The following is a 27,560-nucleotide window of genomic DNA, read 5'->3' as shown; positions in this document are numbered from 1 at the left end:
GTTCGGCTCCCCCGAGTCCACGAACAAAGGAGTGTGATCGGATATTCCACGCGAGAGGGCTTGTACCGTTACGAGAGGGTACTTATGTTCCCACTCAACGCTCGCGAGAACTCGATCAAGCTTTTCATACGTCGGGTTTGGCATAGCATTAGCCCAGGTAAACTTTCTACCAGAAAACTCTATCTCCCTCAGATCCAAGCTTTCAATAATAGTATTGAACATAAATGACCACCTGCCATCAAAATTATCATTGTTCTTCTCCTCTCTCCTCCTAATGATATTGAATTCACCCCCAACCAAAATTGGAAGCTGTTCAGACCCACAGATTCGAACAAGGTCCGCCAAAAACTCCGGTTTAATCTCGGGCTGTGCAGCACCATATACCGCCACCAAAGCCCATTTGAAACCATCAGCTTTGGACCTGACTCGAAACTTAACCGCAAAGTCACCCATCACTACGCTGCGGACTTCTAGCGAGTCGCATCTCACCCCAAGCAAGATCCCACCCGATCTTCCTCGCGGAGGAAGGCAATGCCAATAGAAGTCAACACCGCCCACTAGAGAGGTAAGAAACTAGGGCGGAAAGTTCTCACGACCAGTTTTCGAGAGAGCAACAAAATCTAATCGATGCTCTAAAGATGCCTCAGCAAGAAACCTTCTTTTAGCCAAGTCTTTCAGACCTCTGCTATTCCAAAAGATTCCTTTCATATTTCATCATGAATTTTTTTGGTAGTCCGAATCCTAGAACTCCGACGAACCGCAGAAGTGGGATAAATCTTCCGCTTCCACTTGCGTTTGGGTCTACTTTGATCCTCCATCCGGTCCACATAACCGGGCACAGTTGGTATAGCTATATCCTCCTCTAGAGTTGCATCCTCTTCCTCTGACGCAGGATTGGATGGTGCAAGATCCTCACAAAGATTATTAAGCACTCTAACCCCTAACGCATCAAACTCAGCATCGTTCATGGGTTTTACCGCAGCTAGGTTTTGAATTGTCTCTAAGGCACGCTCCGCCTCCAAATCTAGGAGATCATTGACCGAATTGGATATCTCACTATCATTACTCCCCAGTGAAACTCCTAGTTGGTTTGCGTTATGAATAATCTCCGCATTTGAATAATGTAAAATTGAATTAGATACGTTGACAGACATACGAGTAGTGACTTCAATGTCACGAAGCTTGGCCGCCTGCATAGCGCACCTCTGCTGCATATCATCAACCTCCGGGTTCTCCTGGATATGACTGCTCATCTGTTGTCCCTCAGAGACTGGGTCTGGGATCCCACCAAAAGCAACCATGTCCTCCTGAGTAAAACCTCTCGCCACATCCCACAAAGGGTCAGCCAGAGTTACCGGATTAGTCGGCGGTGGACTCCCAGTCCCCACAGACGCGTGCCACATATCGCGGTCCTGGACCGCCGGAGATCCTGGAGAAGGTGACGCGGGGGCCGCCTGCCCAAGCGCTCCTCTTGCCGGCGCCGGAGATGAGGGGGCCGAGGCCGCCTGCCCCGGACTGCCACCCCCACACCCGGCCGTAGACAGACTCAAAACCCCCGTCAACGCACTGCCTTGGGGCTAGGACGCCCCGGGAGAGAGGAATACACGGGCCGCCTTCCCGGACTCCCCACCCATCTTGGCCTGCTCCACGGGCTGTGCGGCTACAGAGACCGCCAAGGGAGAAGAAGGAGCCACGGCCAGCTGCCTATGGCCCCCTCCCCTAAGATCAACCACCCCCGTATGAGAGACCGCGGTCAGAAGGGGAGAGCGAGGGGCCACCTGCCGAGACTCCTCCCCCCTTCCATCGGCCGAGGTCGTCAGAGAGACCGACACCTCCGGTTCCTCTGGCACTGCATCCTCAACAACATCAAATCCATCGGAGGGAGCGACCACTCCAGCACGTCATCGGTCTCTACCCGGTCACACCAAAGCCTGGGAGGAGCAGAAGCTGGCTCGAATGACCCAAATCTCAGCGCATTCATCGGCACTAAGGGGGAAGGTACTGTCCCATCCTCGGGTGTCTGAACGACGGGCCCCGAACCATTAGCCATCTCACGTCCAGAAGCAGCCCCAGGCGCCTCCTTGGCCGCAGAACTATCATCTCCCTCGTGCATATTTGTATCTGACCCATTGACGGCCTCAGCAAATAGCTCAGTATCCTGAAACTCAATCTCAAGTGATGAATCGTGGCAGATGGAACTGTGGCGACCTGAGTTCGTGGATGAGCCGTCGTCCAGGCCAACGTACGGCTCAATGTTATGCGGCAAATTTTGGGGTACTTTGTATTCCTCGTGGGCAACGAGTCGCGCGCTACCCACCCATGGGTTTCTGCTCTTGGCCACAAAGGCACCAAAACACAATAAGGTGGTCATTGACCTCCTATAGTAGCCACTCTTCCACGGTAATGATTTTTGTGAGAAAAGGCCAGCGACAGTACCATGAGAGCCCTGTACACTGAGTAGGGCATTTTGGAGACAGAGCTCCATGGATCCCTTTATTTTAAAAAATTCAAAATTCATAAATTTCAGTTTCAAAAAATTCTAAAAAAATACACATGTATGCAATGATGTACAGTGTATGTGTAAAAAATTCAGGATGAAATATCTTGAATTGTGAGGTGCACAAAAAAAGTAAAATCATGGACATTGAAGATGAACCGTACATATGCTAAAAAGCTCTAGATTTGTCTTTTTTGTGTAGTTCACATTTTAATATATATTGATCTGATAATTTGCACACATGTACATTATGTATCTACGTATATGTGTATCTATTTTCAGAATTTTTTGAAACTAAGAAAAATGAATTTTGAAGTTTGCAAATAAAGAACTCCATGAAGCTTGGTCTCCGTTTGGCATTTTCGCAAAATAGTACGTATCATTAATTGGTTTCTCATCGGCAGCCACTGATTCGTGATAGAGGCTCGGAGCCGCATTGCTGGTAACTCTTGCAGGCCACGGCCGCGAGTGCGCTTCATCTCTATTGCTACGGCCCTACGGGAGAGTGTCGCTGTAGTTGTGCGAGTACAGGGGAGGGAGAGATGTCAATAATGCCCTTGTGTGTTGCTCCTGTTAAAAACTAAATAAATTACTGAGTTTATGTGGTAGTAGTAGTATGTGTTGAGTAACGTGATTATATTAGAAAACATATGTTAAACTAGAAAATATTCTGTCGGTGTACTAGAGTAGGGGTACCTATGGGACCGGCGGACCGGGTCCCTTTCGGTTCGGCGGGGGCGGAGATCGTGCAAAGAGGAAATCGAGGCGATGCACGCGAGCGATTTACCCAGGTTCGGGCCGCACGGATGCGTAAAACCCTACTCCTGCTTTGTGGTTTGTATTGATTTCTTGCTCGGGAGCGCGGGGTGCTACAGTACACACCAGCAGCTAGCAAGACCGAGCGTGAATGTTCTCTGAAATGGCTAACCCCCCCCCCCCTACGTTGCACACGGGCCTCCTTTTATATGCTCAAGGGGTTACCGATAGGTGGCAACGGAGGTAAAGGGCAAAAATGGAAAGGTGTTGTGGCAGGCACAGCTACCTGCTACAGTGTATCATACCTAACCCTGACGGCAGGGGACAAGGGCAATAAATGCCCGTCTGTGTCGCTTAAACAGTGCGAAAAGGGACCGCCAGGGACGCCACCGTTCGCCACGATGGCGATCTTGTCAGCGCCGCTTGCCACCGCGCACCGCACGCTGCACAGCCTCCCGCCACGTACGCCTGGAGGGGTCCCAGAGCGACACGTTGGTGGATGTGCTGGAGCGCGGGCACAGTGGTGTCTTGTCGCGGCAAGCGCCTTGGCGCTGTCGTTGTCTTGTCGCGTCCGGGAGCCTGTCGCTCACCGGACCTTGCCGGGGCGCGTGGGGCGCCGCGGCAAGTTCCTTGAAATGCCTTTGGTGGCCTTCGCGGCAAGCTCCTCTTGTCGAGGTCTTGGGAAGCTTTTGTTAGCCTTCCCGGCAAGCTCCTCTTGCCGGGGTCTTGTCTTCTTGGCTTGGACACTTTGTTCTTGAATGGCTCCAAGGGAACCACGGAGGACCTTGGCGGTCACCCGGCAAGCCTTGCCGCGGGATGCTGCGACTGCCCGTGCACAAGTTCGGGATACTAGGGTACCCCTACTCTAGTACACCGACAAGAGCCCCCGGGCCTGGGCCATACACGGTGCCGAGCGCTGTTGGGCCAGGCCCAAAACAGGGCACGGGCACGCGCGGCCTAGGTTACACCGTATCTCACTCCGTATCCACCGCGCCCTCCCCGAACGGCACGCGTCGAATGCAGCGTCGTGGGAGAGATCGTGGGGGTTTCTTTATTCGGAAATGCGGAACGTCCGCCCCCCTCCCCCTTTATAAGCAGGGGAAACAGGGGCGGTTCGCCCACTTTCCCGTTGCCGTTCCAATCTCAGAAATCTCCGCCGCTCCCTCGCCTTCCCAAAGCTGAGAGAGAGAGAGAGAGCAGCGCTCCGCCCCCACATCGCCACCAGCACCACCGACGCCGTCAACTTCCTCCACTGCTTCCGCCATGGCTCCAAAAGCCGACAAGGGGAAGGCCGTGAAGTCGACCGAGGCGCAGCGGCTCGCGGCGCTGCAGAAGGAGCGGGTCGTCTTCCCCCCAAGCTTGGCGCAAAGGAGCTGAGGGAGAACTACTACCTGTTCTGGTCGGCGGAGACGCGCGCGCATCCACGCACAAAGGTACTCCCCGCCGCCGCTTGGAAGAAGGCTCCGAATGGATACCCCTTTTTTGCTCTGTTCTTCTATTGCGGGCTCTGCCCGGCTTTCTCTGAGTTCTTCTGCGACATCATGAATACCTATGGATTCCACCTCCTTGACTTCACCCCCAATGCCGTCCTGACAATGGCAGTTTTCGCACACCTCTGCGAAAACTTTGTCGGAGTCCTTCCCAATGTAGCCCTCTTCCGCCACTTCTTCATAACCCGAGTAGAGAGAGGAGAGGCTCTATCCGGCGGAATCGCCTGGATCTCAAGGGCCGGCAAGAAGGAGACCTATCTGGAGGGAGAATTCCGCGGCAAGTGGGAGGAGTGGAGAGCTGATTGGTGCTGGATAGACGAGGAGAGCCCGCAGCCATTCACCACCCGGCGCCGAACCCCAGTAGCCCGCGGCAGCGATTGGAGTGACGTGGCCCCGGAGGACGACAAGCTGAAGATTGCTGTCACCAGGATCCTGCGTCTAAGGCTTGCCGGGCTTACTGTTGACGCTGTTGGCGCAGACTTCCTTCGCCGCCGCATCGCCCCCCTGCAGGAACGGGGGAGGCCCACTTGGGAGTTCATGAACGCGGCAGATATCATGAGGCTGCGGCCGGGCCTCAATTACAACTTCACAGTCCTGGAGCTCAACGCGATGCTGCAGGAGCTCTTCAAGTATGACCCCCAACATCCCGAGGTTTTCAGGTTGCCGGGGGGCGTCGTTCCGTTGTGCAACAATTCCTCGCTCGACCGCATCCGCGCAATGATGCCGGAGCGCGACTCGCATGGAATTGTGCCAACTTGGCAGGAGCCTGCAAACGAGGTCGTGCAGCAGTTCTTCGACGACTTGGTAGAAGTGCCAATCCGCTCCGACGCGAAGGATGGCCTCACCCGCGACACCACCGACGCAGAGATGGCGCTCACTGCCACTAGGCTGGAGGAGGCAGCGGCAGCCGCAGCCGCGGGCGAGTTTGGGTTCACGGTGGAGGAGGCAGACGCAGCAGAGGCGGCAAGCCGTGCCGAGCAAGGGGAGCCCGCCGGCAAGAAGGAGCTTGCCGGGCGTGGCGCCGAGCCGAGCGAGCCCGCCAAGGACACGAGCGGCTCATTGGAAATCAACTCCTCTTCCACCTCGTCTTCAGACAGCCCACCGCAAGCAGAGCCTCCATCCCCACCAAGAAGGCGTCTCCGCAAGGTCGGTGACGTGGCGGAGCGGCAAGCGGGTCAACAGTCGCCACGCCGCGTGACACGCTCCACCGCGGCAAACACCGTTGCCGCGGGAGCGCCCCATGCTGCGACGGCAACTGGAGCGGAGTCTAGCCGGACCACCGCTTCTGTTCCTGCCGCTGCTCACGCCGCGCCGACAGCCGGAGCGGGGTCGTCTCAGACCGCCACCACTGCTCCCGCCAAGCGGCCAAGGGAAGCTTCTCCTACGCCTCCTCCCACCGGGCGCGCGCCGGGCTTCGACTTCTCCGCGTTAAGCTCCGACGAGGAAGAAGAAGAAGAGTAAGCTTCTCTTGCTGTACTTGTAGTTCTTCAGTTCTTGTTGTTTGTCTTGTTTCTCACTTGCTTTTCTCTGAACTTGTTCCTCTTTAGGACTCTGGCCCAGAGAGCGGCAAAGAGAGCCAAGGTCCCGGTGATCGTCATCGAGGACGAGCCTACTGCGACAGCAGGTGGCGCGCCCGAGACAACCTTGCCGGACCCGGCGACTTTTCTCCAGGGCAGCCCCCAGCGTAAGTGTTTGATTTGCTTTCCGCTGCGAGGCGCGCATGGGTACTTGTCTTTGCTGATATCTGCTTGTTGACTTGTGTAGGAGCCGAGCAGCCCCACCAGGAGCCAAGGGAGAATTCCCCGACAAGGGAGAACTCTCCGGCAAGGGAGGGCTTTCCGGTAAGGGAGAAGTCTCCGGCAAGGGAGGGTTCTCCGGCAAGGGATAGCACCAGCGGCCCCCCGACGGCGGAGACCACTACTGCAGAGCCTGGTGCAGGTACTCCTCTTGCTTCAAAACTTCCCTTGGGTTCTTCTTCTTTTGATCTTCTTGAGTTTTTGCTGGATTTTGCTTGACTCTTCTCCCCTTGCCGGCTGTCAGACCCATCTGCTGCGGAGCGGATGGAGACCGAGGTCGCCGCCGAGGACGTAGCCGGCGCAGGTGATCCCGCCGGCGCCGAGGCTGCCAAGGCTGGCGCCGCGGCGACTGGCGAGGGATCTGGCGATCGTACTGACGGCCCAGAGGCCGCAGGAGCGCCAGGCGCTACACCGACCACCGACCCGTCCGCCGAAGCCGCAGCGCCAAGCACCGAGGAGCCCCGGCCGGGCGTTTAATTGAAGGCCGGCGAAGGCGTCTTCATCAACCTCCCCTGGGCGTTAAGCTCCAGGGCGCCGGTCGAGGGGGAGATCTTCGACGGAGAAGTGCTTGCCTCCGCGGGGTTGACGGTGGTTGACGCGCCAAGCAGCAGCAGCAACGAGCCCGAAGAAGAGCGGGTGCTGCGGAAGTTGATGTCGCTCTACCGCGCGCGGCAAGCCAAGCTGGAATCCCGCGAGGCGCTTGTCGCGAAGGCGGGAGCAGACATTGAAAAGCGCGCGGAGGAGCTCGGGGGTTTCCATCGGGAAGCCCTTCGAAATCTGGCGGAGGTGCGGGAGCAGCTCGCTGAGGCGCAGAAGGCCTTCCTCCTCGAGAAGGCCGAAGTCGAAGAGCGGCAGCGACTTGCCGCCGTGAAGCTAGCCGCGGAGGAGGGCGAGCTGGCGCAGCGGAAGGTCAACCTCGACGCCCACGAGGAGGAGCTTGCCGCGCGCGAGGGGAAACTTGGCGGAGCCCTCAAGCAGGCAGAGGACGCTGCCGCCGCCGCCGAGGCCGCCAAGGAGTTGGAGACGAAGGTGGCGCGGCTAGAAGCCGATCTTGCCGAGAAGGGCAAAGAGCTCAGCGCCGCCAAGGTCTCCAACGTGGATCTTGAGTTGAAGCTAACCACTTTGACCAAGACTCTGGACAGCGCCAAGAAGCGGGAGGCGGCCTTGAAGGAGGAAATCAAGGCCGACAAGGCGCTCTTGGAGAGCGCTGCCGCCGCCCAGAACGCTTTCAGGGAGACTGTGACGCACTGGACGGAGAGTCTGGTGAACGCCGCCACAGATATCGACAAGGAGCTGGCACAGCTGGGGATGGAAGATCTTGGGTATCCCTCCGATGACAACCTCCAACCCAGCGCCAAGCTCGTCCTATTCTTCAAGGGCGTGGCGACGGCCCTTCAGCGGCTCCGGGAAAGGATCCCCAAGCAGCTGGCCGACGAGTCGCGCAAGATTTGCGCGGGAGCTCTTCAGAAAGTGTTGATGAAGGTGGCCTTCCGCAATCTGGGCCTCCGCCTCACCAACATCCTCAGGACCTTGCCGCCGGAAGCTGATCTGGAGGAGCTCAAGGCCCTTGTCGCACCCATTGTGGACAAGGTGAGAGGGATCAAGAGGGTCGAAGGCGATCGAGTAGATTAGGCCGCCCATTTCTTCTTTCCTTGTTGTTGTTTATTATGTCATGAAAACAATCTATTAGAGCTACCACAAGCTATCTTTGTAATATAGCTTTGTTCTATGGAATGATTGCAATGTTATTCCCTTTACTTGATCCCTCCCTTTGTATGTCTTTTTACCCTCCGCTTTTAGGGAACTTGCCGGTGCAGGCACCTGGGCCGCGAGCGCTGAGTGCGGGACGTCAGCAGCCTGCTGGCGGTGCCGCTACTGGCAAGAAACCTCGTCGCAACTAGTTGCAGCTCACTTAAGTTGCTGAGCGAACTCGAAACAAAGTAAGGGCGCTAGTGGCTCACTTAAGTTGCTGAGCGGACTCGAAGCAAAGTAAGGGCACTAGCAGCTCGCTTAAGTTGTTGAGCGGACTCGAAACAAAGTAAAGGCGCAACTAGCTACGAGTTGGTTGCTCCGCGCACAGGTTTTCCATACAAAGTGTGGTCGTTCAAGGGAGATAACTTAAAATTTAAAAAATTTGATTGCTCAAACTTTGGCAACTTAGCTTTTCTGTTGTTTGCTTCCCGGCAAGGCGAAACTTCCTTGAGCGCGCTTGGTCCATACCACTATCTTCTCCTTTCCCCCCGGCAAACTTGTGGGCGAGGGAACCTTCTTTTCCTTGAGCAAAAAGAAAGGAGAGAAAATAGAGATATCGAGCCTTACGGCTCGTTATTGCTTACCATGGGGTAGGTGCTGCACAAAGTGTCAGATCATATATGCCAAAAATAGAAAGCATAAAATCGACAAAATGTGCGGAGCACATGAGCTTTAATTATGCACGGGGTCTGCGCCCGGCTTTGTACAAAGGATTACATGCAACAGCGGCAAGACTTGTACAAAAGGTGGTTGCCGGAACAGGTTCCGACAACCGCGCCTTACGGGTAAAACTTACGAAGATGCTCAATGTTCCAGGAGTTGCTCACCGGAATGCCATCTTCGGTCTCAAGGCGGACAGCGCCAGGCATAGTGACTTGTTTCACCCGGTAAGGGCCTTCCCACTTTGGCGTCAACTTGTTGGAATTCTTGGCGGACTGAACGCGCTGAAGAACAAGGTCGCCTTCCTCGAGACTTCTGGCGTTAACTTTGCGGCTATGGTAGCGGCGCAAAGCTTGCTGGTAGCGAGCAGCTCGCACAGCAGCCTGAAGACGGTCTTCCTCAAGGAGCAGCGCGTCATCTTGTCGCAGCTGCTCTTGCTCAAGCTCATCATAAGCGAGCACTCGAGGTGACCCATATACGAGTTTCGTGGGGATAACTGCTTCTCCTCCATAGACTAGAGCGAAAGGTGTCTATCCAGTGGCTCGATTTAGCATCGTCCTAATCGACCAAAGAACCGCCGGCAGCTCCTCGATCTAGTTTCTTCCACACTTGTGCAGCCTGTCGAAAGTTCTGGTCTTGAGCCCGCGCAGCACTTCAGCATTTGCCCTCTCCGCTTGACCGTTGCTTCTCGGGTAAGCAACAGAAGCGAAGCAGACCTTGGCGCCAAGATCTTGGACGTACTACATGAAGGTGCGGCTCGTAAATTGTGTACCGTTGTCGGTGATTATCCTGTTAGGGATCCCGAAGCGGCAAACAATCGACCTGAAGAACTTGACTGCTGACTGTGCTGTCACCTTCCTCACTGGTTCCACTTCCGGCCACTTTGTGAACTTGTCGATTGCAACATACAAGTACTCAAAGCCCCCGACAACTCGGGGAAAGGGGCCGAGGATGTCGAGCCCCCAGACCGAAAATGGCCAGGATAAAGGGATCGTCTGGAGAGCTTGAGCTGGCTGGTGTATCTGCTTGGAATGGAACTGGCACGCTTCACACATGGTTACTTGTGCAGTTGCATCCTGGAGGGCTGTTGGCCAGAAGAAACCTTGCCGGAATGCTTTGCCGACAAGTGCTCTTGCGCCAATGTGGTGACCACATATGCCTCCATGTATCTCTGCCAACAGCTTCTGTTCGTCTTCCCGGTGAATACACTTCAATTTCACACCGTTGAGTCTTCTTCTGTATAGTGTCTTGTCGACAAACTGGTACATACTTGACTCCGGGCTACTCTTTCCGCTTCTTCTTGCTCCTCGGGAAGTTCTCCTGTTTGAAGGAAATGGACAATCTGCTGCGCCCATGCTGGAGCTTGTGGCTCGACAACAAGGACTAAAGGCAAATCTGCTGCTGTGGGAACGTTCGCTTCTACGGCAAGAACCTGCGGGTCTGCCGGAGCTTGACGTTCCCCGGCAAGCTTGCCGGAGCAAAACTTGTCGGGAGCTTCTGCTTCAACGGAACAAACCCTAGGGCTTGCTGGAGCAGACTGCTCCTCAGCGCTTTTGGCGTTGATCTTGGGGACTGCTGCGGGAACATCCGCTTCTACGGCGAGAACCTGTGGCTCTGCCGGAGCGTGACGCTCCCCGGCAAGCTTGCCGGAGCAAGACTTGTCGGGAGCTTCTGCTTCAACGGAACAAACCCTAGGGCTTGCCAGCGCAGATTGCTCCGCAGCGCTCTTGGCGTTGATCTTGGGGACCTTCTTGGCGATGGCTTTGGGAAGCTCTGCCGGCAAATAGTCACCAGAAACCAATTTCCTCTTCTTGCTCTGTCCAGTTGATGGTGTAACGGTAGGTTGAGTTAGCTTGAGCACAAAGATCCCTGGTTCCACAGGTAACTTAAGTGCGGCGCACTTTGACAGACCATCTGCAATGGCGTTCTGAGCTCTTGGAACATGTTCCATTTGTAGGCCGTCAAAGTGCTCTTCTAGCTTTCTCACTTCGTCAACGTAAGCTTCCATCAACGGACTCTGATAATTCTTGTTTACTTGGCGGACGACAAGCTGTGAGTCACCCCTGACAATGAGCTTCTTGATCCCAAGGTCTGCCGCGATCCGGAGACCGGCAAGAAAGCCTTCATACTCTGCAGTATTGTTTGTTGCTTGCTCCTTGGGAAAGTGCATCTGGACTACGTACTTGAGGTGCTCTCCGGTGGGTGCGACAAGCAGCACGCCAGCGCCGGTGCCTTGCAGCGAAAAGGCACCATCAAAGTACATCAGCCACTCTTTGCTTGCTTCCTTGATGGGGATGCTTGTTTCTGGAATTTCTTCATCTGGTGTTGGCGTCCATTCTGCTATGAATTCTGCCAATGCTCTGCTCTGGATAGTTGAAGTACTTTCAAACTTGAGGCCAAAGCTTGACAGTTCCAGTGCCCACTCAACAATCCTGCCTGTCGCTTCTGGATTCTGCAATATCCTCTTCAGCGGAAAGCGAGTGACAACTGTGATCTCATGTGCTTGGAAGTAATGGCGCAGCTTTCTCGAGGCCATGAGAAGGCCGAAAAGCAATTTCTGCACACCAGAGTACCTTGACCTAGCCCCCTGCAGAAGGGAGCTGACAAAGTAAACTGGGCGTTGCACCATTTTCTTCTGTATCTCCTCTCGCATCTGCGCAGATTCATCTTTGTCGGGACCAGAGCTTGCCGGGAAAGCCCCTTGCTTGTCACTGGATGTGCTTGCCGTGGTTGCAGGCTCATCATCTGCCTCCCTCTCTGCTACTAACGCAGCACTAACCACTTGATTGGTTGCCGCTATATACAGCAGCAACTTCTCTTGTGGCTTAGGTGCGACAAGTATTGGAGGGGAGGACAGGTATCTCTTCAAGTCTTGCAGCGCAGCCTCCGCTTCCGGAGTCCATCTCATTGGACCAGCCTTTTTCAATAATTTGAAAAATGGCAGCGCGCGCTCAGCAGACCTAGAGATAAACCTGCTGAGAGCAGCCACGCAACCGGCAAGTCTTTGCACATCCTTGACGCGCTTTGGTGCTTCAATCTGCTCAATGGCCTTGATTTTGTCGGGATTGGCTTCAATTCCCCGCTGAGACACAAAGAACCCGAGAAGCTTGCCGGAGGGAACTCCAAACACACATTTCTCTGGGTTGAGCTTGAGGCTGATCTTGTGCAGATTTGCAAAGGTTTCATCTAAATCTTGTATGAGGGTTGCTCTGTCCTTGCTCTTGACTACTATATCATCCATGTAGGCTTCCACATTTCTGTGTATTTGCAGCTCAAGAGCGACATGGACTACTCTTGCAAATGTTGAACCAGCATTTTTTAATCCAAAAGGCATCCGTATAAAGCAATACGTGCCACATGGAGTAATAAATGCAGTCTTTTCCTCATCCTCTTCTGCCATGAAGATCTGATGATATCCTGAGTATGCGTCAAGAAATGAAAGAAAATCACATCCGGCTATGGAGTCAACAATCTGGTCAATGCGCGGCAAAGGAAATGGGTCTTTGGGACAAGCTTTGTTAACATCGGTAAAATCGATACAAAGTCTCCATTTCCCGTTTGACTTGCGCACGACTACAGGATTGGCCAACCACATAGGATGGAGCACTCCTCTGACAAGGCCTGCTGCTTCCAGTTTCTTGATTTCTTCTGCAATGAATTCTTGGCGCTCCACTGCCTGCTTCCTGACCTTCTGCTTGACGGGCCGCGCATGAGGACAAACGGCAAGGTGGTGCTCAATCACTTTCCTGGGAACACCGGGGATGTCAGACAGTTGCCACGCAAACACGTCGACATTCGCCCGCAGGAAAGCAACAAGCGCGCTTTCCTATTTAGGGTCGAGAGTGGCACTGATGGTGAAGGTACCACCAGTGCGGTCCTCCTTGGCGGACACCTTTTTCGTCTCTGGCGGAGCTGCCATCGTCTTCTTACACTTGCCGGTGGAGCTCGATGGTGCGTCCTCGACGGCAGCGCAGCACTCCGAAGAGGTGCGCTTGCCGGAGTGGGCACCAGAACTCTTGCCGGACTTGGTCTTCTTCCCCCCGGGAGCTTCAGCGGCAAGTGGCTTGTGATCTGCTGCGGCTGCTGCTTCCCGGTAGATCTTGTCGGCACAGATAAGTGCATCCTTCTTGTTGCCGGGGACAGAAATGACGCTTATCGGGCCCGGCATCTTCAGCATGTTATATGCGTAATGAGAGGCTGCCATGAACTTGGCGAGTGCTGGACGGCCAAGTATCCCATTGTAAGGCAATGGAATATCGGCAACGTCAAATGTGACCCTCTCAGTCCTGAAGTTGAGCTCGCTGCCAAATGTCACTGGCAGCGTGACTTTCCCCTTTGGCTTGCTCCTTCCCGGGTTGATTCCTTGGAATGTGCCGGTCTCTTCAAGCTCGCTGTCAGGGATCTGGAGTTTTTGGAGTACAGCGGAGGAGATCAGGTTCAAGCCGGCCCCGCCGTCAACTAGCATCTTGGTGACCTTGAGGTTGCGGATAGTTGGTGAAACCAACATCGGCAAACACCCGACCGCAGTTGTGCGATCAGGGTGGTCCTCAATGTCGAAGATGATAGGCGTGCTGGACCATTTCAGAAGTTTGCTCGATTTGACAGGTGGCTCCGCTGCGTTGACTTCCCGCACCCACTACTTGAGTTGGCGGTGTGAAGTATGCAGAGAGGCACCGCCGTCAACGCACAAGACCTCTGTGGCTTTCTGAAACTCCTGCTCACTGGTCTCAACATCATCCATGTCTCCGTCGTCGTCGTCTTCATCGTTGTCGCGGCCACGGGGAGGTCTATCTCCTTGCCGCTGCTTGGCCTTGCCGCGGCGTCCTCCCCGGCCGGCACGCTTCTTGCCGGATTCTGCAGCACCTCCTTGGGCCCTCTCCTTGTCGCGTCGCTCATACTCAGCCTTCTGCTGCTGGACAAGCTGCTCGACCTTCTTGCAGCTTTGGAGGTCATGGCCCTTGGTGCGGTGAATCTTGCAATACTACTTGTCGGAGCCGTCCTGCTTGTCGGCGACTGCCACAGCCTGGCAGTTGGCGCACGCGGCAACCTCCTTGCCGGAGCTATTAACTTTGGCCTGCTTGGCGCCACCTTCATTGCCGGACTGGTCAACGACTAGCACCTCTTTGCCTTTCTTCTTCCTGTTCCGCCACCGGTTTTTCTTTGCCGGGGCAGCATCCTCACTGTCAGATCCTTCTGCTCCGGTCTTCTCTCCAGGGAGTTTCCTCCCTTCCTCAGCATGTGCACACTTGTCGGCCAGGGCATACAGCTCACTGACGTCTCTGATCCTGCACATCGCCATCTCCTCCCGCATCCTGCGGTTACGCACGTTCTGATGAAACGCGCTGATGACCGTGGCGGGGTAGACGTCTGGGATGTTATACTGTACACGGCTGAACCTCTGAATGTACTTGCACAGGGGCTCTCCTTCCTTCTGGGCAAGCAGATGAAGGTCACTCTCTTGGCCATGAGGTTTGTGGCCGCCTGTAAAGGAGCCAACAAACTGATGGCATAGGTCTGCCCAGGAGGATATGGAGTTGTCCGGCATGTGCATGAGCCAGGACCTGACATTGGGCTTGAGCACCAACGGGATGTAGTTGGCAAGGATCTTGTCGTCTCGCCCCTCGGCAGCCTGCACCGCGATGGTGTAGATGCTGAGGAACTCCGACGGATGCGTCTTGCCGTCGTACTTCTCTGGTACATCTGGTTTGAAATTCTTTGTGCTGGGCCACTGGACTTGCCGCAGCTCACGAGTGAACGCAGGGCAACCTACCGCGTACGGCAAGTCGCCTGGTCCCCCTGGCGCATGCATGTCAACAGAGGGCCCAGCGCGCTGGTCTGACTGACGTCGCACTTCTCTCCGGCGCTCGATGCGAGTACGAGCGTCTTCTTGTTGTCGTTCTTGAAGAACTTGGCGCTGATCGCGACGAGCTCGCGGATCTGACGACGCGGTGGAGTCGCTGTCGAGGTGGATCCGGCGAGTCGGTGATCTTGGCCTTCGGGGCGGAGAGTGCACAGTAGTTGCACCCCCACCAGTCTTGTCGTCTCCGGCTCGCGCCTGGCTGGCTTGCCGCGGCTGCGACGTGCTCGACTGCCGGGGAGTGTCGCCGTTGGCGAAGCCGATGAGACTCTGGATGGTAGCCATCCAATCGTCGATCTTGTCCGCCGTTGGAGGGTAATCTAGGAGCAGCTGAGCTCGCGCCAAAGCTTCTGCTGCAGTGGCGGGTGGCGGTGGCGAACGGTGCGAGGAGCGGGACATGCTCGGATTTCTAACCACGTTAGAAGGAGCAGTATCCCGTCCAGGCGACCGTGTCTCGCTCGCGCCAGCAGGTTGACGTGCATGGTGGTCCTGAGCGCTCCGAGATCCACCAGCTCGATCTTGGTCTAGAAAACGCATGGTACCGTGAGTACCATGACGCTGCTGGTCCCGCGCCTCCTGAGAGGGGCGCGGTGCATGTACGGACGCGGAGGTCTTGGAGTACGCCCGGTCGTTGTGGGAGCCGGCTACACCGCCGGTGGGCAGCGCAGCCTTGTCCTTGGACCTGGCAGCACCGTGAGCTCCCTCGTCAACACGTGTTCTTCCGTCGGCGCCCGCCCCATCAGCCGTTTATTCCGGCGATGGTGGGTTCGGCGCGGACGGAGCAGCTGCCTCCGAAACCTTCTTCTTCGGCGGCATGTTGATGAAGATGACGGAGATCTAGCTCGCGAGAACGCCGGATCTGGTTCACACAACTTCGACGCCCCCTACCTGGCGCGCCAAAGATGCCGGGGTACTGATCCACGGGCACCTATGGGACCGGCGGACCGGGTCCCTTTCGGTTCGGCGGGGGCGGAGATCGTGCAAAGAGCAAATCGAGGCGATGCACGCGAGCGATTTACCCAGGTTCGGGCCGCACGGATGTGTAAAACCCTACTCCTGCTTTGTGGTTTGTATTGATTTCTTGCTCGGGAGCGCGGGGTGCTACAGTACACACCAGCAGCTAGCAAGACCGAGCATGAGTGTTCTCTGAAATGGCTAACCCCCCCCCCTACGTTGCACACGGGCCTCCTTTTATATGCTCAAGGGGTTACCGACAGGTGGCAACGGAGGTAAAGGGCAAAAATGGAAAGGTGCTGTGGTAGGCACAGCTACCTGCTACAGTGTATCATACCTAACCCTGACGGCAGGGGACAAGGGCATTAAATTCCCGCCTGTGTCGCTTAAACAGTGCGAAAAGGGACCGCCAGGGACGCCACCGTTTGCCACGATGGCGATCTTGTCAGCGCCGCTTGCCACCGCGCACCGCACGCTGCACAGCCTCCCGCCACGTACGCCTGGAGGGGTCCCAGAGCGACACGTTGGTGGATGTGCTGGAGCACGGGCACAGTGGTGTCTTGTCGCGGCAAGCACCTTGCCGCTGTCGTTGTCTTGTCGCGTCCGGGAGCCTGTCGCTCACCGGACCTTGCCGGGGCGCGTGGTGCGCCGCGGCAAGTTCCTTGAAATGCCTTGGGTGGCCTTCCCGGCAAGCTCCTCTTGCCGGGGTCTTGGGAAGCTTTTGTTAGCCTTCCCGGCAAGCTCCTCTTGCCGGGGTCTTGTCTTCTTGGGTTGGACACTTTGTTCTTGAATGGCTCCAAGGGAACCACGGAGGACCTTAGCGGTCACCCGGCAAGCCTTGCCGTGGGATGCTGCGACTGCCGGTGCACAAGTTCGGGATACTAGGGTACCCCTACTCTAGTACACCGACATATTCTGGCTTGCTTTGTACTCCAAGTAGATCATGTACTCCTATATATATGCCCACGAGGCTCAAGCAATACAATGAACAGTCCCTCTCTCCCTTCTAACATGGTATCTATTGTTGTAAATATGAGCAAATTACTACGAGATTTAATCCGAATAAACAGAAGATAAATCATGACCACAACAGCAGTGATTAAACTAATCATGCGAACTAGCATAGCAGATGAACATAACACATCTAGGGCACATACTAGAAGCATGAATTCTACCATGATCTCGAACAGGAAGGATAGAATCACATACGGTGCAGCGGGTGCAGCACCGCCGGCTTTGACGTTGTCGCCCATGTTGTCGAGGACGAGGTTGCCGAGGTCAGGAAGAAGTCGTCGTTCGCGAAGTCGTCGCTGCCAGCAGTCGCGCGAGTGCGCTCCTCAAAAACCTGATCGCCCCTCTCCCGTACAGGATCACGAGAGGCGGGGTTCCGGAGGCCTGCTGTCCCTTCTCGCGGTGCACGCCGGAAGGAGGGATGGAGAAGACTTGCTTGGCGGCGCAATGATCTGGAACGGTGGTGAGAAACCATACGAAGCGGCGGCGGCTAGGGTAGACGTCTTCCTAACTATATAGTGCGGGCCGGGTAGGTCGTGGGAGTAAACCCCACGTCCGAGTCGTCATGATCCAAAAGAAACGGAAATGGTTCAGTAATTAACGCGTCCGTTAATTATTAATTAATGACTCATTAATTTTCCCATGCAGCAAAAATATCGACAACGTGCATAGCTCTGTCCTCGGCTCGGCTCAATCCCGCAACCCGCGGCGCGTCGTGACGAGGCGTGGCGTGGCGTGGCGAGGCGAGCGAGGAGGAGGAGGAGCGCGCGTGTAGGTCTCCTCTTCCCATGCTCATACAAGTGGTAGAAGAGCTCACCTTATAAAGAGGTGCAACTCTCTCTCAACTTCCGGGGTGGGACTAAACTTTAGCCTCACTCACTCCACTTACATGTGTGCATGAATGGGCCAAGAGAATTTCAGAATTTTAGTTGGGCTTTGGGCCAAAGGCCTACTAGCAAAATTCCAACAATCCCCCACAAACTCTCATTGGCACATCTCATCATTTAGTTCCAAAACATTGTTTTATATATCGGTGCTTAGTGGAGACTGTGAAGTTGAACTTCCTCTTAGAAATTTATGCTGCACTAGATCACAACTTGAATAGTGGACTATGCCTTGAACTACAAGTTTTCTGTGAAACTAGTTTCACACAAATTCTTGACCGATACTGGGCTGCCGCAAGGCTTCCCCGCGGGTGGAGCGTATACATCATACTCCAGGGCCTTTCATGAATTTATTAGAGAACACCCAATTCTCACAGACTGCGACGTTAACAGTCAAATTCATATAGGTGTCTTCCTCAGAAGATGTTCTGCAGGACAACATCTCTGCTTACCCGAATAAGCCACTTGGAACACATTAATATAAGTATCAACCTGCCATGCAGATCAGGAGAGTATTGCATCTTCACGGAGTGGGATAACTAATATAGGGATACTCTCCTCCCAGCTGACCAACAGCTTGTCTCCCACTTCTACTTCACGGGATCTCCGATCACATAGAGTGGTTTACCACTATGGACAAATCATGTGGTGGGTCTCAAACCATCTCCATCGATGCATTATCTATCACATTACGTGATAGACCCTTTGTGAAGGGATCTGCCAAGTTTTTCGACGTTTGGATATAATCCAACGTAATAACTCCGGAGTTCCTCAATTTTGTGACAGATTTTAGTCTCCTCTTCACATGCCTTGAGGACTTCATATTGTCCTTAGAACTGTTTATCTTGACGATCACAGTTTGATTATCACAGTTCATCAGGATAGGGGGTATTGGTTTTTCAACCATAGGTAAGTCCATCAAGAGTTCACGAAGCCACTCTGCTTCAACAGTGGCAGTGTCTAATGCTGTGAGTTCTGCTTCCATAGTTGACCTCGTTAAGATGGTCTGCTTGCAAGACTTCCAAGAAACAGCGCCACCACCAAGTGTAAAAACATAACCACTTGTGGCCTTAATCTCATCAGCATCAGATATCTAGTTTGAGTCACTATAACCCTCTAGTACCCTTGCATACCCAGTGTAGTGAATCCCATAGCTCGCAGTGCCTTTCAAATAGCGCATAACTCTCTCAAGCGCATGCCAATGATCATCTCCCGGTTTTCACACAAACCGACTCAGCTTGCTCATAGCAAAAGAGATGTCAGGCCTCGTGGCACTCGCCAAATACATAAGCGAGCCAATAATCTGAGAATACCTCAGTTGATCTCTAGCAATCCGTCGATTCTTTCGAAGCAACACACTAGGATCATATGGAGTTGGAGAAGGTGTGCAGTCGCTATACCCAAAACGACTCAAGACCTTTTCCACATAATGAGACTGAAGCAGTGTGATCCCACCATTCTCATCTCTCAACAGCTTGATGTTTAAGATAACATCAGCTACTCCTAGATCCTTCATCTCAAAACAGCGAGATAAGAAATCCTTAACCTCCTTGATTAAATCAAGTTTGGTTCCAAAGATCAATATGTCGTCGACATACAGACAAAGAATAACTCCTTCGCCCCCACCATAGCGATAGTACACGCACTTGTCACCATCGTTTACTACAAAGCCGGCAGCAGTTAATGTTCTTTCGAACTTCTCGTGCCACTCCATAGGAGCTTGTTTAAGGCCATATAAAGACTTTAATAACTTGCACACGTTTCCTTCTTGACCAGGTACTACAAAACCATCTGGCTGATCCATGTAAATTTCCTCCTTCAACTCTCCATTGAGGAAAGCCGTCTTAACGTCCATTTGATGAATGAGAAGACCATGTGAGGCAGCCAGTGATAGTAGCACCCGAATTGTGGTCAGTCTAGCCACGGGTGACTAAGTATCAAAGAAGTCTTCACCTTCTTTCTGGGTATAACCCTTGGCCACAAGCCATGCCTTGTACTTTTCAATCGTACCATCAGGTCTAAGCTTCTTCTTGAACACCCACTTACATCCTACAGGTTTGCACCCATAAGGACGGTCAGTGATCTCCCAGGTACCGGTAGCTAAGATGGAATCCATCTCGCTACATACAGCTTCCTTCCAGTAGTCAGCATCAGGAGATGCATAGGCTTCTGAAATAGTCCTGGGTGTGTCATCCACGAGGTACACAATGAAATCATCACCAAAATACTTTGCAGTCCTCTGTCTCTTACTCCTCATAGGAGTTCCATTGTTACCCTCAACAGGATTCTCAACGTGTTCCATCGCAATGGTGGGTTCAGGAATTACAGTGAATTCCTCACTAGATGGAGTAGGCATCTCCTGATTTGATGAACTCGACATATCCTTCATAGGAAATATGTCCTCAAAGAAAGTTGCATCATTTGATTCCATAATCGTACCAACATGCATGTCGGATACCTTAGATTTTATTATCAAAAATCTATAGCCAATGCTATGAAAAGCATAGCCCAGAAGAACACAATCCATGGTTTTTGGTCCAAGCTTGCGCTTCTTGGGAATTGGTATATTGAGTTTCGCCAAACAACCCCAAGTACGTAGGTAAGAGAGTTTCAACCTTTTCCTTTCCCATTCCTCAAATGGATTCATGGTCTTATGCTTTGTGGGAACTCGGTTTAGGACATGACACGCAGTCATTAGCGCCTCCCCCCACCATTCCTTGGATAGACCCTAAGTGTCTAACATGGTGTTAACCATATCAGTTAAAGTTCGGTTCTTTCTTTCGGCTACCCCATTTGACTAGGGTGAGTAGGGAGGCGTCCTCTCATGGATTATACCATGTTCCGCACAAAACAGATCAAATTCATTGGAAAAATACTCTCCACCACGATCGGACCTAAGCCGTTTAATTTTTCGATCAAGTTGGTTCTCTGCCTCAGCTTTATAGTTTTTAAAGAAAGTCAAAGCCTCATCTTTTGATTTTAGAAGATACACATAACAATATCTAGTGGAGTCATCAATCAACGTCATGAAGTATCTCTTTCCACCTTTTGTCAACACGCCATTCATCTCACAAAGATCAAAATGTATAAGCTCTAGTGGCGCCAAGTCTCTTGCCTCTGTAGTCTTATGGGACTTGCGAGGTTGCTTAGCTTGCACACATACTTGGCACTTGGAGCCTTTGACAGTAGAAATTTTCGGAATTAAATTCATATTGGCTAACCGCGTCATGCAACCAAAGTTAATATGACAGAGTCGTGAATGCCAAATATCAGACTCATTATTGTGGCAAACATTATTAATAACTTTAGTGCAAATATCTGACAAAGATAGGCGGAACAAGACTCCGCACTCATAGCCTTTTCCAACAAATTGTCCACACTTAGAAATTATAACTTTATTGGATTCGAAAACCAACTTAAAACCATCTCGACATAAACGGGAACCGCTAACGAGATTTTTATTGATGGACGGCACATGATGAACGTTCTTCAGACGCACAGTCTTCCCCGAAGTAAACTTCAGATCGACCGTACCAACACCTCTAACGATGGCATGTGACCCGTTCCCCATCAGCACGGGTGAAGTCCCTGTTGCCTGGTAAGAAGAAAACATGGAGGCGTCAGCACAAACATGTACATTGGCACCGGTGTCAATTAATCAATCAGGGGATTGAAGTACTGAAAGGATGGTAGGAAAAATATTGTACCCTGATTCCTTCATAACAGTATCACCAATGACAACATTAGCGGACTTGCCGCTCTTCTCATGTTCGCGCTCCTCAAAGCGGTTAGGACACTTCGGAGCCCAGTGATTAGGATCACCGCAGACATGGCAAAGTCCCTTCCCCTTCTTATGAGAATTCTTCTTGAAGTTGGTAGAATGTGATGGCTTGTTCTTTGTATCAAACTTGCCTTTGCCCTGAGTTTTGTTCTTATTGTTTTTGAACTTGTTGGGCTGGGAGTTCTTCTTCTGTACCATGTGGGCACTAGAACCTCCCTCAGCAACTCGAGCACGTGTGTCCTTTGCTCTCGCCTTCTCTTCAACATCAAGAGTACCAATGAGATCCGCAACGGAAAACTCCTGTCTCTTGTGTTTCAGGGAAGTAGAAAAATTGTTCCACGAAGGTGGAAGCTTGGCAATGATGCCTCCGGCAACACACACTTGAAGTACTCAAGTTCTTTTGCGAGCGACTGTATCTCATGAGCTTGCTGTACAACAGGGCGCTCATCAGTCATCTTGTAGTCATAGAATTGCTCCGTGACATACAACTCGCTGCCGGCGTCCGAGGCACCAAACTTGGCCTCGAGCGCAGCCCACATGTCCTTGCCGTTGTCAAACAACATATACGAATCCACAATGGAGTCATCAAGAACACTCAGAAGAGCGCCTTTAAAGAGGGTATCGATCTTCTCAAAAGCTTCCAGCTGTGCTGGATTAAGATCGCCCTCAGGCTTGCCCTTGGTGGCATCATAGCAGCCCATGGTCTGAAACCAGTAGACTGCTCTCGTGCGCCACCTCTTATATTGCGCCCCCTTAAAGGCAGGCGGCTTCAGATGCGCAGCAAAACCACTCAGAGTAAATTGCCTATAATCAGGTTTTTGGACTGTTGGAAATATGAGCAAATTACTACGAGATTTAAGGGGGCGCACGAGAGCAGTCTATCCACTTTTGTATTGAGAATGTCAAGGAAGTCCTAGACCCTGTCCTGCCTCTCGCCGCTGTTCCACTGCCTCCAACGCTCTTCGATGACCACATCGTGTAGTCTATCCACTTTTGTGTTGGCCTCCTTAATAATTTTCTCGTGGCCGTCGAGATCTAGGCCAAGTAGACATGGGAGGTAGTCGCTGACGCAAAACGCGAAGGTGAACCCTAGGAGGGCGAAGGAAGCGTCCATGTGCTCCACCTCCATCGGCCCCGGCCCGCCGTCCGGCTGAGGCTCCCTGAAGTACCGTTGGCCGAAGACAAGCCGACGGATAACGTTGCCACAGTAATGCCGTGCGACGTGCCTGACATTGACGTTGGCTAGTCCCGATGTTGAAGATAACGACCCCCTGGCGGTGAGGTTGTAGATGTAGCGCGTCAAGTTGTCAGCTTCGTCGGCGCGCTTGTCGTGGAGCCACTTGTGACGGGAGGGGCAGATGATCTCAGAGGTGAGCACCTTGCGCATCTTCATCCACTGGTCGCCGAACGGCGAGAGCACGACGTCCTTGTACCTGCTGCTGATGGTGCCGGAGGCGAAGGTGAGTGGGCGGGACGAGAAGTTTTTGTCCTGCTTCTTGAGCACCTCCCTTGCGATCTTGGGACATGTGATTGGGATGACGTGGACGCCACCGAGGCGGAAGCAGGTGATGTCGGTGCCCATATCCTTCATCACGCGATGGATCCAACGGAACACCGGCTTGTTGAGCACCATCTCGGGCAGGCTACCCACCAGTGGCCACGGCCATGGCCCCGGCGGAAGTGGAAGCGGCAGCATCGCCGATGAGCACGTGCCACCGCGGACCTTGCTCTTGGTCATGACAAGGTATATGAGCGTTATTATGATGAGCAGCTGGGACACAACAAAGCAGCACCAAGCCAGCATTGTGGACACTGCTGCTTGCTGAGTGTACACAGGCTTGCGAGGTAGCTTCCCTTGTTATCGGTGTGTAGGGAAGCCAACTTTGATCTCTGTGCTGCTCTGCCCATGAGGGCGAGACCCCTCTTTATATGTTACCTCGGTCCCAAAAAACTGGCTCAGATTTATTAGATACGAAGGTATCTACGTATCTAACACTAAAACATGTCTAGATATATTCCATGGAAAATATTCATTCCTTATGTGTGGATCATTTATCACATGGCATTTGAAATGTATTTATGCTGATACTAATAATAATAACTGTATATACAGAATGAAAAATCATATATTTGTAGATTGTCTTAGATTTATTTAGATATGAAGGCTGATACTAATAATAATAAATTGTCTATCCAAACATAGTCAAAACAAAAAAAGCTTCTATTTATAGATTGCCTTATATTTATCTAGATAAGAAGGCTGATACTAATAGTAATAATTGTCTATCCAAACGTAATCAAAACAGAAGAAAAAATATTCTATTTATAGATTGTCTTAGTTTATCTAGATATGAAGGATGATATTAATAATAATGATTGCCTATCCAAACATAATCAAAATAGAACAAAACATCTCCTATTTGTAGATTTTCGAGAGTACTTATCCAAAACTAACCATAATTGTCTTTCCAAAAGTATTTCACATGCCAGGATGATTGACCATATGGGCAGCTTCCGGTTTGAAGAGATGGTCGGACCATGCATCCGGGATTCAACGAGATGCTATCGAGACCTCCTATTTAGCGCTGTACGCGCCAGCGAACGACAGAGTGCGTACTCCGTGCTCCCCGCGCTGCCTCATGGGCTGGCCCATGTGTGTGTAGGGAAAGCAGAAGCATCTTTTTTTCCTTTTTTTTTAAATTATTTTCCATTGTAATACTAATTCGGGATTTCAATAAAGTTACAACTTGTGAAATGTTTGTAAATTCGAAAATTGTTCATGATTTGAAAAAAATGTTCGCGAAATGATAAATGCTTACGGAATTAAAAAATGTTCACCAAATTCCAAAATATTTCTTGAATTCAAAAAATGTTCGTGATTTCAAAGGAATGGATATTTTTTCAATTTGATGAACATATTTTGAATATCGATAAAAAAATTGGCATTCTATGAACTTTTTTTTTAATTTGATGAACAAAACTTGTATTCAAGAACATTTTTTGAAAAAATTATGAACACAATTTGAATTTGATGAACAAATTTGTAATTCGGTGAACAAATTTTGAATGTGATGAACATTTTTTGAAAACAATGAACAGAAAAAGAATCTAATGAACATTTTTTAGTTCGATGAACAAATTCTGAATTTTTATGAACATATTTTAAATCTGATGAACAAAAAATTCAATTCGGTGAAAGTTTTGTACATGCTTGAAATTTTTTAGAATTCAATGAAATAAAGGTGTTAACGAATTCAAAAATACAAAATGCCAAAATAGTCAAAAAGTGAAGAGTAAGAAAAGAGAAAATAAAAAGAAAAAGAAAAATAAAAAAGGAAAAAGGAAAAAAGAAAAAAAATAAGAAAAGAAAAGAAAAATGAAAAACTAGTATAGTAAACATAAAAAAACTGGTTCGGGAAGGTTCTAGAACCTTCCAAAAACCGATGGCAAAATAACGAGGAGCCCGGCGGGGGTGCGGGGGGTGCTATGTTGCTAGGAGGCGACCTACGCGTTGTATAGGACACCGCTGCTACATCATGCATGGGACATGCATGCACGACGCAGGGAACAGTGGACCTTCCTATAGCTACTTAAAAGATGTGCTTGCAGAACTAGGCACGTACATACAGACTTCGGTTCGGTGTGGCCTGAAAAAGAACAGCATGAGCTCTACGACATGGAAGAAGTGATGCAGCAGCCAGAGGGGCGACCGCAACACCAAGTTCTTGTAGAATAGGGCATCACATAGGGGCCGTAAAAACATGACTCTAAGAGCATCTCTAATTGGCGCGCAACTGCATGACGCGCAAAATCTTTTTTACAACGCTGAAATAGCATTTTTTGCATGAAGCAGGGCGCTAGCTCCAGCAGCCGCTGTAAAATATGGCACGCGCGAGTAGCTCCAGAAGGCGCGCAAAATTACAGTGCGCGCGAGCAGCCGACGCTTGCAAATATGATTTTCACATGTCATTTTGACAATATGATGGTGTTTTAAACATTAAATAAATGTGCAAAACAAAGACATATATAGCATTGTTCACTTGCACGGCATAGTTCAAAATCACCCAACCAAGTTCAAGACAAATAAAGGTTTGCACAAACAAATGGCACATCAACAATCATGCCACATCACTCATCATTGTCCTCTTCTTCCTCCGATTCTTCCTCCTCAACCGAAGATGATTCTTCCTCCTCCTCTTCATTTTCAAGCATCGCATCATTATCGGGACATCAGATGGTGTTTGCAAGATCTCCAACGGGATAATACGAAGGTATGTGAGGTACACCGGAAGACATGCGTCCACCCATGTCACCTGGAGGTGCTCCCATGCCTCCCATGAGAGACCCAAAACGCATGCCTCCTATGGTAGCTTTGAAGCCACCCATACCTCCCATGGTATCTCCGAAGCCACCCATGCCTCCCGTAGGTGCTCTCATGCCTCCCATGGTAGCTCCGAAGCCACCCATGCCACCCATGCCTCCCATTGGTAGCTCCCATGCCTCCCATGGCCATGGCTCTTTTTTGGACCAAGATTCTTCAGGGGAAAGAATGATGTACTCCTTTTGCCTTTCAACAAGTTTAGATGTGTCCATGAAGAACAAGTGCTTCTCCCATTTCAATAAACTCGATCGCTCCTCCCTGGCCAATATCCTCTCCTCCAATGCCACCTTCCTCTCATCAGCAGCCACCCTCCTCTCCTCGGCCGCCGCTTCTTGGCTCCTTGTCATCATCCTCACCTCGTTTGCTTCCTTTCGTGCCTACACAATAGCTCCCATAGTTCTTCTTCTTCTTCTTCTCGGGGTCTATCAGAGAGAAGAGGGGGAAGAAAAACTAAATATAAGGCACACAGATGCATGACATGACAATAAGCAGCACTAGGCGTGTTCTAACGCAGTACTACGCGATATCGGCGAAGAGGAAAAACATCTGAGAAAGTTTTCCCAGAGTTAGACATTTTCGAACAAATGAGCCGAAGGGGAAATGTTCGATGTTCGCTATGCTAGGGGCATGTGGCGGATGAATGGACAGCGTATGCGGACTCGTCTCGTCCTTCTGAGAAACTTTCATGTAGAAAACATTTTCATCCAAGATATGATTTATTTTCTATGAATTTTCAAAGTCTAAACAATATTCTAAAATTATTATTAATACAAAATTAAATAAAAAATTGCTACGTGTACCCAGCTCTGCGTACACGGAAATGTACCAGAGGCTGACAGATGGGCCAGGGGGTCCTAGTTGACCAGTCAACATTTGACTGGTCAACAGGGGATGGGCCCCCCTGTCATTGACTGTTTCGTTAACTAACTAGTTAATTTATTCTAATTAGGCTATTAGGCTAATTAACTTTAATTAGTTTAATTAAATCTAATTTATTAATTATATTTATTATTATTTTTGTAAATCATTTTTTATTTTAGTAGATGGGACGTGGGAGCCATAGGTCAGTGGCGCATGGCCAATAACGGGCGTGGGCTAAAGGGCGCATGGGTGTGGCGCCCGTGCCAGAGGCCGTAGCCTGCCCAGGCAACGGGGGAGGGGGTGGGCGCTAGCGCCGGTGGCCAGGGGCCGTGCGGGTGATACGTCTCCAACGTATCTATAATTTTTGATTGCTCCATGCTGGATTATCTACTGTTTTGGATGTTTATGGGCTTTATTATACACTTTTATATCATTTTTTGGGACTAACCTATTAACCCAGAGCCCAGTACCAGTTTCTGTTTTTACCTTGTTTTAGGGTTTCGAAGAAAAAGAAAACCAAACGGAGTCCAATTGACCCAAAACTTCATGGAACCCATTTTTGGAAGGAAAGAAGCCCAGAAGATTAGAAGTGCACGTAAGGGAAGCTTCTAGGAGGCCACGAGGTAGGGGGGCATGCCCTCCACCCTCGTGGGCCCCTCGTGCCCCCCTGACGTACTTCTTCCGCCTATATATCTCCATATGCCCTAAAAACATCCGAGAGCACAATAGATCGGGAGTTCCGCCGCCATAAGCCTCCGTAGCCACCGAAAGCCAATCTAGACCCGTTCTGGCACCCTGCCAGAGGGGGCAATCCCTCTCCGGTGGCCATCTTCATCATCCTGGTGCTCTCCATGACGAAGAGGGAGTAGTTCAACCTCGG

At 51.5% G+C, this 27,560-nt stretch overlaps 1 pseudogene; it reads right to left on the bottom strand.

The window, feature by feature from the left end:
• Nucleotides 1–1,816: 1,816 nt before the first annotated feature.
• LOC125519271 lies at nucleotides 1,817–23,242 on the bottom strand (annotated as a pseudogene).
• Nucleotides 23,243–27,560: the final 4,318 nt, after the last annotated feature.

This window comes from Triticum urartu, chromosome 7, assembly GCF_003073215.2.
Source record: "Triticum urartu cultivar G1812 chromosome 7, Tu2.1, whole genome shotgun sequence".
Classification (NCBI taxonomy): domain Eukaryota; kingdom Viridiplantae; phylum Streptophyta; class Magnoliopsida; order Poales; family Poaceae; genus Triticum; species Triticum urartu.
The sequence above is the reverse complement of the archived record's forward strand: the minus strand, read 5'-3'. Positions and strand labels throughout refer to the sequence as shown.